Source organism: Canis lupus, chromosome 30 (genome assembly GCF_003254725.2).
Source record: "Canis lupus dingo isolate Sandy chromosome 30, ASM325472v2, whole genome shotgun sequence".
NCBI classification, from domain to species: Eukaryota; Metazoa; Chordata; class Mammalia; order Carnivora; family Canidae; genus Canis; species Canis lupus.
Genome location: NC_064272.1, coordinates 33,024,179 through 33,041,043, shown reverse-complemented (window position 1 = coordinate 33,041,043; position 16,865 = coordinate 33,024,179). Strand labels below are relative to the sequence as shown.

General features: G+C 38.7%; 1 non-coding gene across 1 annotated transcript; it reads left to right on the top strand.

Annotated features, from left to right (window-relative positions):
- Window positions 1-2,114: 2,114 nt before the first annotated feature.
- Window positions 2,115-2,221, top strand: LOC112676227 (U6 spliceosomal RNA). The gene has a single exon (XR_003146396.1). It is a non-coding gene; the product is annotated as a U6 spliceosomal RNA (small nuclear RNA).
- The last annotated feature ends 14,644 nt before the right edge of the window (window positions 2,222-16,865 follow it).

The following is a 16,865-nucleotide window of genomic DNA, read 5'->3' as shown; positions in this document are numbered from 1 at the left end:
CACTGAGCCACCCAGGTGTCCCATCGTCTGTAGCACTTAAAACCAATTCTATTTAGATTCAATAATTCAGTATTTATTACTTTAGACCTGCACTGTCCCACATGTAAGCCACTGGTTAAGTATATGCAGTGTGGCCAGTCCAAATTGAAATGAGCTAGAAGTATAAATTATGTACCAGACTTCAAAAACAGTACAATAAAAGAATGTAAAATGTCTTTTATGACTTTTATATTGATGACTTATGAAAGTGATGTTTTGGATGTATTGTTTTATTTATTTTTTTAAAAAAGATTTTATTTATTTATTCATGAGCGACACAGAGAGAGAGAGAGAGAGAGAGAGAGAGAGAGAGAGGCAGAGACACAGGCAGAGGGAGAAGCAGGCTCCATGCAGGGAGCCCGACGTGGGACTCGATCCCGGGTCTCCAGGATCACGCCCTGGGCTGCAGGCGGCGCCAAACCGCTGTGCCACCGGGGCTGCCCGGATGTATTGTTTTAAATGAAATATATTATTAAAATTATTTTTACTTTTTTAAAAACTATTAAAAATGTAAAATTATATATGGGTTTACATTTGTGGCTCACATTATATTTCTTTGGGCAGTGCTATTTTAGAAGCTTCATTTGTCTAGAAATATTATGTTATGGAGTGGCCCATCCTGCAGCTAATGACATTAACAGGTGGAAGGGGTTTGCATGCCCAGTGAAATGAAAAATTGTTCCATACATTTCTATTTTCTTCCAGGCTGAATCTGTGATTTAGTGATAAATCATACAAAATTCTTGAAGTGCGTACTATATTATATGCTTTCAAGGACAGCCATTTCTGTGATTATGATTTCTTTTCCCATAGGGGGAGAATACGATAGAGAATTGCAATAAAACTTTCCATTCATTAACAAGTTTTAAAAATAAATATTTTAGTTTTATTACTAAAGCATGATAAATAATGTGCCTGCATAATGTTAGCACCCATTTCCGAAATCTACGTGCAGCCAGCAGTAGACCCTTACTGAACAGGTGTGATGTTTTGTTCTCTTTGCTATTATTTAATGAGGTTTCTTAAGTGTCTTTTAATCTACAGCAGTCCCTTGCTGTTGTTTCTTTCCCCTTTTCTGTGGCCTTGACTTTTTGAAGATTTGCGGTCAAGTACCTTGTAGAATATTCTACATGGTGCCCTTTAACTTGTCCCACTAGCCCCTGAATCCCCAGAAAATGAAGAGGGGGTCTAGAGAAGGTTGATTACATTCAGGCCACACATTTTTAGTAAGATTCATTGTGTACTTACTATTGCATCATATTAGAAAGCACATAAGTCAGGTTTTTCTATGATTCATGATGTTGAACTAATCACATGTTTAAAGTAGTAATTGCCAGGGACTCCTGGCTGGCTCAGTCGGTGGGGCAAGCGACTCTTGATCTCGGGGTTGTGAGTCTGAGCTCCACGCTGGGTGCAGAGATTACTCTAAGTAATTAATTAATTTTTAAAAAGTAGGACTTGCCAGATTTCTCCATTGCAAAGGCATACGTTTCCATTTGCAATTAAAAGTAATACAGGAGATGATACCAGTTCGTAATAATTGTTCACTTAATCGTTGTAGCATCTATTACCAAATCCTTGCTTGAACCAATTATTTCATTAGGAATTGCAAAATGGTGATTTCTAAATTCTCTAGTTCCTTTTACATTTATTAGCTAACACTCTTCTGTAAAGAATCACCACTTTCTCTCCTTTTTATTACCATGAATTCATGAATTGTTATTTATACAATATTTTACAAGTATAGTCATTACTAATTTTGATGCTCAAGTTGTCCCAAATTTGGCCAGTGTCCTTTAGACACACCCCATCATTGAGCATTTCCTTGCTTTCTGGTACAATGAAATGTCCCAGGCTCACCTTGCAACTTTCTCCACCCCAAATTGGCTTTTTTTTTTTTTTTTTTTTTTTTTTTGTGATGAAAGATGCTTAGAAACCAAGGTCTGGACATCAGGTGTACTCAGTGCACAAGGATCTCTCAATGAATAGTTTTTAAAATTGAGATATAATTCACGTACCATATAATTCGCCCTTTAAGAGTGAATAATTCAAAATGCAAATTGAAACCACATTGAGTGCTCACTTCAGCAGCATATACACTGAAATTGGAACAATACAGAAAAGATTAGTATGGCCTCTGCACAAGGAACACATGCAAATTCATGAGGTGTAAAAAAAAAAATCCACAATGAGATACCATTTCACAAACATTAAGATGGCTATCATAAGGGGCACCTGGGTGGCTTAGTCAGTTAAGCATCTACCCTTGGCTCAGGCTATGACCCCACAGTTCTGGGATCAGGCCCTGTATCAGGCTCCCTGATCAGTGATCTGCTTCTCCCTCTCCCTCTGCCCGCCACTCCCCTTGCTTGTGCTCTCTGTCAAATAAATTAATTTAATTAAATTAAAGAGATGTCTATCATAAGAAAAATAATTTAAACAGAAAATAACAAATGTAGATGAGGATGTGGAAAAACTAGGATCCTTGTGTATTGCTGGTGGGGATGAAAAATGGGATAGCTACTATGGGAAACAGCATGGCAGTTTCTCAAAAATTCAAAATAAAATTTCCATGTGACCCAGCAATTCCATTCTTAGGTATATATCCCAAAGAATTGAAAGCGAAGTCTCAAAAAAAAAAAAAAAAAGGGTATTTGAACACCCATGTTCATAGCAGCATAATTCACAATAGCCAAAAAAATGGAAGAAACCTAAATGTTTGTCAACAGATGAATGTATAAATATCATGTGATATATATACAATGTTATGTATATTATACATAATATATGTATAATAAAATATAATCTTGCCTGGAAAAAGAAGGAAATTTTGCACATGCTCCAGCATGGATGAAACTTGAGGATATTGTGCTCAGTGAAATAAACCAGTCACGAAAAGATGAAGACAGTATGAGTCCATTTTCATGAGGAGCCTAGAGAAGTCAAATTCATTCCTAGGAGAGGAGGGAATGGAGAGTTACTATTTAATGGGATATGGAGTTTTGGTTTTGCAAAATGAAAACAATTCTGGAAACGGATGGTAGTGATGGTTGCTCAACAATGCAAATGTATTTAATGCTACTGAAACACACAATTAAATATTCTTAAAATGATAAATTTTATGTATATTTTACCACAAGTTTTAAAAGTTCAATGATTTTTTGTGTGTTCAGAGTCATATAGCCATCACCACTTCTAATTCTGGAACATTTTTTGTCACTCCCACAAGAAACCTGGTATTAGCAATTACTAACAATTACTGCCAGCAATCATTCCCCAGTCCCTGTTTCTCCTCTGCCCCAGATCTATTTTCTATCTCTATACATTTGCCTGTTGTGGACATTTTATATGAATGAAATAATAAAGTATGTGGCCGTTGTGTCTGCTATTTAGCATAGTATTTCCAATTGTTGTAACATGTACCAAGTTTTACTTCTTTTCATGGCCAAATAATATTCCATTGTGTGGATATATCACATTTGCTTATTCATTGGTTTGTTGGTGGATATTTGTATTGTTTCCATTTGTGACTTGTAAGAATAATGCTGCCGTGAACGTTAGTGGACAAGTTTTTGTGCGAGCATACCTTTCTTGGATATATACCTAGGAGGGTAATTGCTGGGTTATACAGTCCCTCTATGATTGACTTTTAAAGATTTTTTTTAAATTTTTAATTTTAAGCAATTGCTATAGCCAAAGTGGGACTCGAACCACAACCCTGAGATCAGGAGTCATGTGCTCTATGGACTGAACCAGCCAGGTACCTCTTTATTTTTTTTTATTATTAATTTTTGAAATTTTTAAGTAACACGCTTAACTTTTTGGAGGCTCTGCCTGCCTGTTTTCCCCAGTGGCCGCAGCATTATACATTGGTACCAGTGTATGAGGGGTTCCAACAGGTTTTTGAGTAGTTTTATTAATATTTTCCAATCTTTCTAAAAAGGATCTATAAATTGGCTTAAATCATACAGCTCCATAAAAAAAAAAAAAGAGTCCTACAGCTCCATGCTGTGTTCTGCTTTGCAAAATTATAATAAAATAAGCTGGAAGTGCCTCACACGTGCAAAAAAAAATGAGCTATTTTAATAATAAAATGTGTGCTACCAACCACCTCTGTCACCCCTAATCCGGAGTATCTTTCTGTTGGACCTTAACACCTGTGGCCTCCTGACTAGTCGCGGGGCTCGGACAGGTGAGTAGGAGGGAGGGTGATGCTGGAGAGGCTCCCGGAGCACCCCGCATCCTGTCCACCCCTTTACCGCAATGCAGAGCAGCCGCGAACTACATTTCCCAGAATGCCTCGCACCTGGAGGTTGGGAGTTTGCAGGAGAGGAATTGGGGCGGGGGGGATTTGGAAGGTAGAGACGGGCGAGGGGCTCGGTGGTCCTGCAGAGGCGGTGGCGGCCGCGACAGTCGCCGAGGCTGCCCGGCTTCGGGCTGAGCGCGCCTGCGCCCCCCGAGCCCCGGCGGCGACTTCCCCGCGCGGCTCCCTCCTCTGCTCCAGCCCCCGCGGGCGCTGCTGCGGGGTCGCACCCGGGACCCAGAAGACGCGGAGTGGCTTGTGTTCTGCGGCACAAACCTTGACTAATACATGTGTCTGTGGGGCAGAGGTACCATTTAACGTTTGATATATTTAAAATACAAGGGGGGGGGGGGGCGTGGCGTGCGGGGGAGGGGGTGTGTCTAGAGGCGGTGTTTCTGCACCTGTGGGAAATTCTGTTTCTCGGAGGCAAACCGGAGCCAGCCCGGCTAGTCTTCATGCATCGTGGGCATTAAAAAAATAATAATAATAATAAATCAAAAAAGTGTCATTAAAACCTCACTTATAAGCTCCGTTTAATGGTAGAAGAATAATCCATCGAACAGGTATCCTGTGACTTGACGAAGTGCAGTCCCATAATGTTGGCATTTAGGCTACCGTTTAAGACCGTCTTTTGGCAATTATGAATCAACCCGAAAAGAGCGATTCTTAACGATCACGTCCTTTAGGCAGCCTCGAAAAAGTGATATTTCTGGTTCAAAGAGTATACACATGGGAAAGGCTGTGAATACACGTTGCCAGGTTGGATTCCAGAAGTGTAGCAATTTGCACTCCTGCAGGTAGTGACCCGGAATTTGTCTTCCCTGCCAGGACAGCCCATGACTGCCATCACATACCAGAATGTGACTCTGACGCTTGCTGATTTGCCAGGTAAAATTTCAGGCTTGGTCTTTATGCACTTGTTGATTAGCCAAGATTGTGCTCTTTCTCGGTCTCTTCCCATCCTAACTTCCGTCCTTCTCCTCCCCCTTCTTCTTCCTTCCCCCTCCCTTCTGCTCCTCTTCTCTCTCTTCCCTTCCCCTCTTTTTTCCTTCTTTCCTTCCTTTCCCTCTTGCTCCTTCTTTCTACCTACTTTCCTTCCTTTCTAGAATTCACATGCTTTGCCTATAAGTCTGTCAAATACCATGTTTTTATAAATTCCCCCAACGTCTTGTTGCATTTAATTTTGCTTGCATAGAATTTTATTATACATCTTACTGCTTTTATGTAAGCAAACATCTATTCCTTTAGAATTCCTAACATTGCTTTCAATATTAAATAGTTTATTTGCCATTCGGAAATAAGGTAAATACTAACCTCTATTTTCTGTTATTTGTGGCTTGATTTAAAATTATGGCTTGATTTTATACATTACCTCTTTGACTTACCTGAGCTTTTTTGGGGGCATATATTAAAGGAAAATCTAACTTAATTTTCCCCTGAAACAACTAGTTGCTTGAGCATCCTTTGGACAAATCCTACCTTTATGTAATTAGGTTTTTAGATTCTAGGGATACCTGAGTGGCTCAGTGGTTGAGCATCTGCCTTCAGCTCAGGGCCTGATCCCAGAGTCCAGGAATTGAGTCCCACATTGGGCTCCTTGCGAGGAACCTGCTTCTCCCTCTGCCTGTGTCTCTCTCTGTGTTCCTCATGAATAAATACATAAAATCTTTAAAAAATTATTTTTAGATTCTAAATGTGGCTCTTTAATTAAGACATGCATGTTGAAGAAAGTTCAAACACTTCAGAAATACATTTCCATATAATGTGGAAAATGAAAGAATCCTACCCCTTAAAGGTGACTGCTGCTGATGATTTAGTGAATTTTTTTAAATTTAGCTTTTTATTTTTTATCTTATTTTTTGAAGATTTATTTATTATTAGAGAGAAAGGGAAGATTTATTTATTAGTGCATACCTGAGCATGGCAAGGAAGGGCAGAGGGAGATAGAGAATCTCAAGCAGACTCCTCGCTAAGCACTGAGCTTGGAGCTAGAAGCTGGGCTCCATCCCACAACCCTGAGACATGACCTGAGCAGAAATCAAGAGTCTGATGCTGAACTGACTGAGCCACCCATGTGCCCCTTTTTAAATTGAGTTTACAAAAAATAATATGCATAGATTTTAAATGTACAGTTTGATGAGTTTTGACAAATATATATGCCCATCTAACCATCAGCCAATCAAGCTACAAAATGTTTCTGCACCCAAAAAGTTCTTTCTTACCCCTTTCTGGTCAATCCCCATTTCCCCAAAGCAACAACTATTCCAATTTCAATCTCTTTGGTCTTGTTTTCACTGTTCTTAAACTTCATATAAATGGAATCTTAAGTATAAACTCACTTAATGTCTGGCTTCTTTCACTCAACATAATTCTTTTGAGGGTCATCCATGTTATTCTGTGTATTAGCACTTCTATTTATTGCTGAATAGTTTTCCAGTGCATGGATAAATCACAGTTTATTTATCTGTTCACTTATGATGGATATAGGAGTTCTTTCCAGTTTGAGGTTATATCAAATAAATCTACTAAGAACATTCTAGTACAGGATTTTTTGTAGGCATTTCTGGAGTGGAATTACTGGGGCATAGGGTAGGTGTAACTTTAATTTTATAAGAAACTGACATACAGTTTTTCAAACTAGTTGTACCATTTAACCATCCACCAGCAGTGTGGAATAGCTGCTTCACATTCTCACCAAAACTTGGTATTACCTTTTGTCTGTGATTATATTTCTAATATATTTTGTTAAAGTTTTAGCACAATCACACAACTGGCAAGTACAGTATAAAGAACATTTTCCTTCACCATTTTAGAATAAGTTGCCAACCTGATGCTCCATCCCTGCCTCCCTGCAATTCTTAAGTATGTATTTTATACAATCAAAGACATTCTCCTACATAATGATCAAAATTAGGAAGTTAATCTTGGTGCACAACAAACATATAATCCTCAGTATGCACTATTTAATTTAACAATTGTCCTAATAATGTTCTTTCTAGTAAAAGGATCCTATTCAAAAAGCCTGTGTTGCATTTAGTTGTCAAATTTTTTTAGTCTCCATCAAAGTGGAACTTTTCTCAAGTTGCCTTTTTTATTTTTATTTTTAAAATTCTTTTAATTTTTATTTTTTATTTCTTAAGAGAGAAAGTAAGAGTGGAATGGGCAGAGGGAGAAGGAGAGAGAGAATCCTAAGAAGGCTCCATGCTGAGTGAAGAGCCCAATGTGGGCTCAATCTCACAACCCTGAGATCATGACCTGAGCCATAAACCAAGTGTCAGACATTTAACTAACTGAGCCAGTCAAGTACCTCAATAGGTTGCCTTTTTTAAAGATTCCAAGCCAATTTTATTGTAAAATGACTTCATGTTTGGGGCCATTTGATGTTTCTTTGTAATTGTATCCAATGTATACAGCTTTGGCAAGATTATCATAGAAGGTATATGACTTTAATTTGTTCCCTTACTGATAAAATTTACTTTGATCATTTGAATAAGGTGGTGTCTGCATGGTTTCTCCAATATAAAGTTACTCTTTTTTCTTTGTAGTTAATATTTTTGTAGGGAAGTACTCTGATATTAGGTAACTATTTAATTGCTTCCAAATCTTTTAGTTTGTTCATTTAATAATTTATAGATATGGACTGTGGTTTTCTATGTTCTTCAGGGGGGCAATAATCTATAACTATCATTTATTTTGATACTCAAATTGTACATATTTGGCCCTATCAGCTGGCTACTCTGTCCTTTTGAAATGTCCCATCATTCTTGGAACAGTTCTCTGATTTCTGGCACAAGAACATTCACTATTGCCTTGAACTGAGAATGAGCCATTCTCTGAAGAGCCTTAGTTTCTTTTAATGGAGGATGGTATTTAGAAACCAAGATTTAGGCACTTGGTGTGCTCATTGTTATTCGCATGTCACTGCTTCTAGTGCCTGTCTCAGGAGAAAACTAGGGAATATGTGGATGGATACACACATACACCAAATGCACACATTTACATCTATGTTTATTTTTCCCTTTTTTTGAGAAAGCATGCATGCATGTGTGCACAAGTAGGGGTGGGGTTGGGGAAAGGGCAGAGGGCGAGGATAGAGAATTTATTTATTTATTTATTTATTTATTTATTTATTTATTTATTTATTTATTTATTTAATTTATTTAGAGAATCTTAAACAGGCTCCACAATCCTGAGATCATGACTTGAGCTTAAATCAAGAGTCAGACTCTCAACTGACTGGGCTACCCAGGCACCCCAATCTATGCTTATTTCTATACCTCTTTACGTTTTTGAAAACCGTAAGTCTACATCAGTACTTCAATTTCAACCCAACTCCTATAGTTTACTTTAGTTTTCCCACTTTCCATATTTGTAACTCTTTTCTCTGACTGTGTTATCCTTATATTTATTTGATCAGCACACTGAATGCATCCAATCTCCCATGTCCACTGCTATCTCCTCCCCAGTGTGGTCACCCTCCTCACTATACTTACTCTCTGATACTCCACTCTAGATTACTCTTCTCCAGGACACCCTCCTCTCCTTGCTCAGGTTCTGAAATCCTGCCTTGGTCCTCTTGTTCAAGTCGATGTTCTCCTTAGGTCACTTAGGCTCTGATTCTCTGGGCCACCCTCACATGTACACCTTCTCTTCTCACTCGTTCAGGCTCTAACTCCCCATGTTGGGCTATCTCCCATATGGACTCTCTGCTCTTCCTGTTCAGGCTCTGACATCTAACTCTGTGTGAGCACCTATCTTACCTTGCTTATGCTCTAATATGCCGTACAGGACTGCCCTTAAACAGGCTTGCTCCCCTCACTCTGCTAGAGTTCTGATACACTGTTCTAACCCATTGTGGCTGCCTCTTCCCCCATATCTCCATCATGTGGCACCCACTTTGCTCTGCTCCACATAATGGCTTTAGGACTAAAGTCATTTGGGAAGCAAAGGGAAAGAGAAAGGGATATGGATCTATTGTCATTCCTTTAAATGTTAGTTATTCTAAAGGGTATGACATAGTGTCTCATTATGTTTCTAGAGTGCTATCTTTGATTAATGATGATTTAGAGCTTCTTTTATGTGCTTGTTGGCTATTTGTACTTCTTTTCATAAATGTCTACTTGAGGGTTTTTTTTTCCCTTTGCCTTATTGATTTGTAAGGATTCTTCATATATTCTGGATTCAAGTCCTTTTAAAATGTATATATCGAGGGTGTATTTAACCACTCTATGGCTTGCCTCTTATTATCTTAATGGTAAAATTTTTACTTTTTATGAGGTTCAACTTATGAGTTTTAATTTTACGGCTAGTGTTTTGTGTCCTATCCGAAATCTGCCTACTGCAAATTCAGGAAAATCTTCTTCCGTTTTTTCTTTTAAAAGCTTTAAAGTTCAGCCTTTATAGTTAGGTCTCTGATCCTCAAATTAATTTTTCTTTATGCTGTGAGACCAAGGCCAAGGTTATTTTTTTCCATGCAGATATCCAGTTGTACCAGTACTTTCTGTTAAAAAAAGATTTTCGTTTTCTGATGAATGACCTTGGATCTTTTTGTCAGGAATCAATCATTGCATACATGTGGATTTATTTCTGTAAACTCTATATGTGATGCTGTTACATTTCTGTATTCTCTAATGTAATACTATTACATTGATTTGTCCTCTACTAATACATCGATACCCCCATTATACTTGATTACTGTACCATTATAATCAGGTAGTGTGAGTCCTCCACTTTTGTTCTTCTTTTTCAAGTTGGTTTCTGCTAGATCTTTTGGGTTTCCATACAGATTTTATAGTTTTTCTTTCTTTAAGATTTATTTATTTATTTATTTATTTATGATAGACAGAGGGGGGGCAGAGACACAGGAGGAGGGAGAAGCAGGCTCCATGCTGGGAGCCCAACGTGGGACTCGATCCCGGGACTCCAGAATTGCGTCCTGGGCCAAAGGCAGGCGCCAAACCGCTGAGCCACCCAGGGATCCCCTCCATACAGATTTTAGAATCAGCTTGTTGATTAGCTACAAAAAATGCTGCCTGGGAATTGGATTAGGAGGATGTTAAATATATAGACCAAACTGGGGCAAGTTGCCATTTTAATAAAATTGAGTTTTTTATTAAATGAATATTATATATTTACATTTATTTAGGTCTTTCCTAAATTTTTCCACAATGTTTATCATTTGCAGTATACAGGCATACCAGAGATGTTGTGGGTTTCATTCCAGACCACCACAATAAAGTGAAGAAAACAATAGAGTCAAATGAATTGTTTGGTTTCCCAGTGCATAGAAAAGCTATGCTTACCCTATATTCTATTAAGTGTGCAACAGAATTATGTCTAAAAAACAATGTGTATACCTTAAGTAAAAAATGTTATTGCTAAAAAATGCTACCTAGCATCTGAGCTTTTAATGAGTCATTATCTTTTTGCTGGTGGAGGTCTTGTTTGCTGTTGATGGCTGCTGTCAGATTTGGGTGGTAATTACTGAAGTTTGGGGTGGCTGTGGCAATTTCTTAAAATAAGACAACAGTGAAGTTTGCTGCATCAACGGACTCTTCCTTTCACGAACTATTTCTCTGTAGCACACAATGCTGCTTGATAGCATTTTCTGCGTAGTCTTCCAAAACTGGAGTCAATGGTCTCAAACCCTGATTCTGTTCTATCAACTAACTTGATGTCATATTCTAAATCTTTTGTTGTCATTTCAAGTCTACACAGCATCTTCACCAGAGTAGATTCCAGCCTAAGAAACCACCTTCTTTGCTCACCCGTAAGAGGCAATTCCTGATCCTTTCAAGTTTGATCATGAGATGGCAGCAATTCAGTCTCACCTTCAGACTCCACTTGTAATTCCAGTTCCATTGCTGTTTCCACCACATCTGCAGTGACTTCCTCCACTCAAGTCTTGAACATCTCAAAGTCCTCCATATGGACTGGAACCTACTTCTTCCAAACTCCTGTTAACATTGGTATTTCATGGCCCTTAATCCCAGATGTGACCTCTCTGGGGTCTCCATTCATGCCTACATATCTATGAATGTTTATATGTTCTACATGAGGCTGGGCCTCACCTCTCATGTCTCCCATAATTGTGCAACCTCTGAAATCTGTTCAACTTTCAGCCTCCCATAAACTTCCCCGGGGTCTCCTGCAGTCTTGCCCTGCTCATATACATCTTTAACAGTGGGCCAAGTACCAAAGGGAAGTTTTCATGCAGTTTTAGAGGGTTCTGTCTCTGCAGCCACCTCCTCTAAGGCACCTTGCCCTCCGAACCCATCTGTGTTAGCCGGCCTGTGCTCTGAGCTGTATTTCCTCTGCCCAGAGACATGCTGTTCCCTCTTTGGGCTCCATAGCCCTGTGATGAATGCAGGGCTGACCTCATGTGCTTCTTTTTTCTGAAGGATAAGAGCCCTGCCTTGGTTTCTGTTCAATGCCTGCAATTGTTGCCTGTTCAAATGCCCACATTTGTCTAGCTTTTATTGTTGTTTACAGCAGAAGGTGAGTCCAAGGTCAGGCACTCAATCATAACTAGAGCTGGAAGTCAAGAGATTCATCTTTTAAAAGGAATTAATTTAAAGAAGCATTATGTTTATTCTCAGACTCTAGCTGTAGTGCCAGGCTAAACATAAAGAGCCTCTTACCAAATTCTCTTGGTCAAATTCAAATCCCAGATTGAAAGTCCTATATTTTTATAGGGTTCTGTCCTTTATTTCCACACCTTCCATAAAAGTGAAGAGCTTAATAAAATGTACTCATCCCAATCTTTGCTAAATTTCCTTTTCATATAATTGGAGTAAACCTAAAACATTTACATCATATTGATTTTTATAGACTGTGAGAGGCAAAAGTTAGGTTTCTTTGGTCAAACATAGAGCATGGAAGTACAAGTGCTCAGATTTCCTTCAATTGTTAGAGAGGAATGAAATGGGTGAGCTTTGTCATCTCATTCCTTCTTTTTAATTTTTTTAAAATTTTATTTATTTACTTTAGAGATAGAGAGCACATGAGCAGGAGAGGCAGAGGGAGAGGAAGAACCTCAAATGGACTCTCCATTGAGTGCAGAGCCAGAGCTAGGGCTCGATCTCATGACCCCAAGATCATGACCTGAGCCAAAATCAAGTCATGTGCTTAACTGACTAAGCCACCCAAGTGCCCTTCATTCCTTCTTTAAAAAAAAAAAAAAAATCTAAAAAAAAAAAAAAAAAAAATAGGGACACTCAGCAGGGAGTCTGCTTGAAGATTCCCTCCCTCTGCCTCCTCCCCCAAGCTTGCACTTGTGTACACACATTCTCTCTCTCTCTCTGAAATAAATAAATCTTTTTAAAAAGCTAAAAAAAAATATTTTTTTAATCTAAACTTTTGCCATTTGTACTGAGATATAATTAACATATGACATTGTATGAGTTTTAGTAACATAGTTTTTTAAAAAGATTTTATTTATTTCAGAGAGAGCGAGAGAAAGAAAGCATGAGCAGGGGGAGGGGTAGAGGGAGAGAGAGAAGCAGACCCCCCACTGAGCAGGGAGCCTGATGTGGGGCTGGATCCCAGGACCCTGGAAGCATGATCTGAGCTGAAGGCAGATGCTCAACCGACTGAGCCACCCAGGTGCCCCACTAACATGATAATTTGATATATGTACATATTGTAAAATGATTACCACAGTCAGTTTAGTTAGCATCCATCACCACAAATAGGTATAATTTATGTGTGTATGTGATGAGAACTTTCAAGATCCATTCTCTTAACAACTTTTAAATATAGGATGCAGTAATAACTATAGTCACTACGGTGTACATTAAATCTCCAGAACTTATTTATTTTATAACTGGAAGTTTGTACTGTATGACCTTCACACACTGTGTCCATCCCCCAACCCCCCTGCCTCTGATAAGCTCGGTAACTGTGAGTTTGGATTTTTAAAATTCCACATATAAGCGAGATCATGTAATATTTCTTTTTCTGACTTACTCCATTTAGCATAAGTTAGCATATCCTCAAGTTCTGTCCGTGTTGTTGCAAACAGAATTTCCTATTTTTTGTTATGACTGAGTCATAGGTAGATTCTCACATTTTTCTTTATCCATTCATTCATTGATGTATACTTAGGTTATTTCCATGTCTTGTCTACTGTAAATAATGTTGCAACGGACTTGGGGTTCAGATATCTTTTCAAAATAGTGATTTCATTTCGTTCAGACATATTCCAGAGGTGGAATTGTTGGATCATATGGTAGGTAGCTCCATTTTTAATTTTTTGAGGAAACTCCATACTGTTTTTCAGAGCAGCTCAACCGGTCTACATTTCTTTTTTTTTTTTTTTTTAATTTTTATTTTTATTTATGATAGTCACAGAGAGAGAGAGAGAGAGAGAGAGGCAGAGACACAGGCAGAGGGAGAAGCAGGCTCCATGCACCAGGAGCCCGATGTGGGATTCGATCCCGGGTCTCCAGGATCGTGCCCTGGGCCAAAGGCAGGCACCAAACCTCTGCGCCACCCAGGGATCCCTCGGTCTACATTTCTGACAGTGCACAAGGGTCCCTTTCCTCCACATCCTCACCAACACTTGTTATCTCTTGTCTTTTTGACGATAGCCATTCTAACAGGTGTGATGTGATAGCTTCTTGTTGTTTGGATTTGCATTTCCCTGATGATTAGTGATGTGGGGCACCATGTACCTGTCGGCCTTTTGTATGTCTTCTTTGGAAAATGTCTATTCAGATCTGGCTATCTTGTTTGTTTGGTTTTTGTTTTCAAGATTTTATTTTTAAGTAACCTCTACATGCAACGTGGGGCTTGAACCCCCAACACTGAGATCAAGAGTCACATGCTCCACCAATTGAGCCAGCCAGGCGCCTCCCTCTGCTCATTTTGTTCATCAGATTGCTTGTTACTGAGTTGTATGCATTCTTTATATATTTGGGATATTATCCCCTTCTTGGATATATGATTTACAAATATTTTCTTCCATTTTGTAAGTGCCTTTTCATTTTGTTGATGGTTTCCTTTGCTGTGCAGAAGCTTTTTAGTTGATGTAATCCCACTTGTTTATTTTTGCTTTTGTTGCCTTTGCTTTTGGTGTCAAATCCAAAAAATCATTGCCAAGACCAATGTCAAGAAGTTTATGCCCTGTGTTTTCTTCTAGGAGTTTTATAGTTTCAGGTCTTTGAGTTTTGTCATCTCATTTCTTCTTGCTTTTTTTTGCTGAACGCAAAATCCAAAGGAACAAAAGATGTGTACCCTCCCTAAAATTGGCATAGACGCAAAATCAGAGTTAGTGAGCTCTGTAATTCCCATCTCTCTTACAAATTGCCTGTAAGACAGTTCAATCCTGGGTAGGAACCTAAAATAAAAGGCAAGACAATTCCAGGGTAGAAGTCTAAAATAAAATTTTTATAGTAGGAAAGCTTCTGTGTTATGGTCATAGAAACAAGGATTTATTTTTGTTTCTCTCATGTTGGAAAGAATAAAGAAGTTACTTAGCAATCCCTGTTTCACCAATATCCTATTGCTATTTACTTGACACTGAAGAATAAAGTTATTTAAATGTGTCAAAGGGACTTTTTAAAAATAGGGTGCCCACCATGTTCAAAACATTTACTTATTCACGAAGTATGTATTGAATATTTGATGTTCAAATAAGCCAGGAGTAACAAAAACAAGTTAAACATTATTCTTATCTTCAAGGATTTATTTTGGGAGGGGTAAAAAAATAGCACCTGGAAGCACTGGCCTCCTGCTACCCATTATAGTGTTATGGAAATCAAGGAGAGGAAAGATTTTGTTTGTTTGGGTGGATCATAAAAGGTTTCATAAAAGCAGTGGCATCAAATTTGGTCTTAAATTTTGGGTAGAATTTTGACTGGTAGGGGGAAAAAAGAATACATAAGCTGGGAAAAAACACATAGTCAAAGATAGAAAAGAAGGGAATAGCGGAAGGTCCAGTTTGTCTGGAAACTAGAGGTAGGAATGGGAAGGTAATGTGGGGTCTCCTTGTTGGGAGTTTAAATGACAGGCTGGGGGGTGGGGTGTGGAGCCACCAGAAACTGAGAGGCTGTTGCTGATCATAGGAGCACTGTGACTGGAGCTCAGAAACATTCCTCCAGCCACAAAAGGATGTTAGGACGAGTGCTAGCCCACAGAAGAGTTTCCAACTACTTGAGTAGAAAGTCTTGGACACTGTAGTGAGTTTACATAAAATTAAATATATGTAATGTAAATGACTCACCTATATTCTGAATCTGAGTCCTCCTTACATGACCATGTTTTTAAAAAGATTTTATTTATTTATGAGAGAGAGAGAGAGAGAGAGAGAGAGAGAGAGAGAATGAGCAGCAGGAGGGGCAGCGGGAGAGGCAGACACCCTATTGAACAGGGTGCAATGCAGGGCTCCATTCCAGGACCCTGGGATCATGACCTGGCCGAAGTCCGACGCTTAACCAACTGAGCCACCCAGGTGCCCTTATATTACCATTTTTAAAACAGTCTATAAACAAATAAATGTTAAATGCCCATGTTTATTGCAGCATTTTTTACATTAGCCAAGACATGGAAACAACTTAAGTGTCCATCAACAGTAAATGGATAAAGAAAATGTAATATATCTCAATAGTCTATATATCTCAGCCAGAAAAAAAATTTTTTACCTGGCAAAAGTAAAAGTTGGTGATGCTATGTTGGTCCTTAAAACACCTTTTTTTGGAAATGTTACTGGTGAAAAACAAAAAACAAAAAACAAAAAAACCCAGAAGCCTGAGTACTACTGTCACATTGGGTCAATGTGGACGTGAGGGAGGTTAGAGCACTCTTAGAGCAGAGAAAGTGGGCTGAAGGGAGCAAAGATATTTGGGGAATAAAACTTAGAAGATGAGGTGACTCTTTGGCTATGTGAGTCAACAGAGGACAACTCCAAGGGTGCCACTGATAAGAACGGGAGAGGAGGAGCATGATGGTATATTGGTGCAGCCAGAGCAGGGAGAGGCTGACAAAGAAGATTAGTTTGGGGAATGTTCTGTGGATGTTCCTGAGGAGAGCTGTTTGGAACTGTCTCATGGGCAATGGAAATGTCAGCCTGGAGCTTAGGAGGGAGGCTCATTTATTAATGAGCCGACAGACATTTATTTCACGCCTACTATGAACCAAGCACTAACTGTGAGAGAAAGAGATATATTTGTGTGTCATTTCTATAGACTCTCTTACAATTATCTTTTCTTCGTTAAGTCCTTGTGACTTCATATGATTCTTTTATGGCTGTTTTATGGTGCTTCTGAGAACCTATAATTCAAAGATATACTGCAAATACAATAATAAATATTTGAAATATGCAATCATCTACAAAATCATAAATGGATAGAAAACTAAGACTGGAAACACAACTTTATTAGTGTATTAGTTAGCATAGGCTGCGGTAATAAATCAACAGGTATTGGCACTGTACAATCAAAGTTTCTCTTGGTCACCAGTTGTCTCTTGATTAAGCAAATGAACAGGTTGGTGGCCAGGTTCTCTTTGGACACTCAAGCTGAGG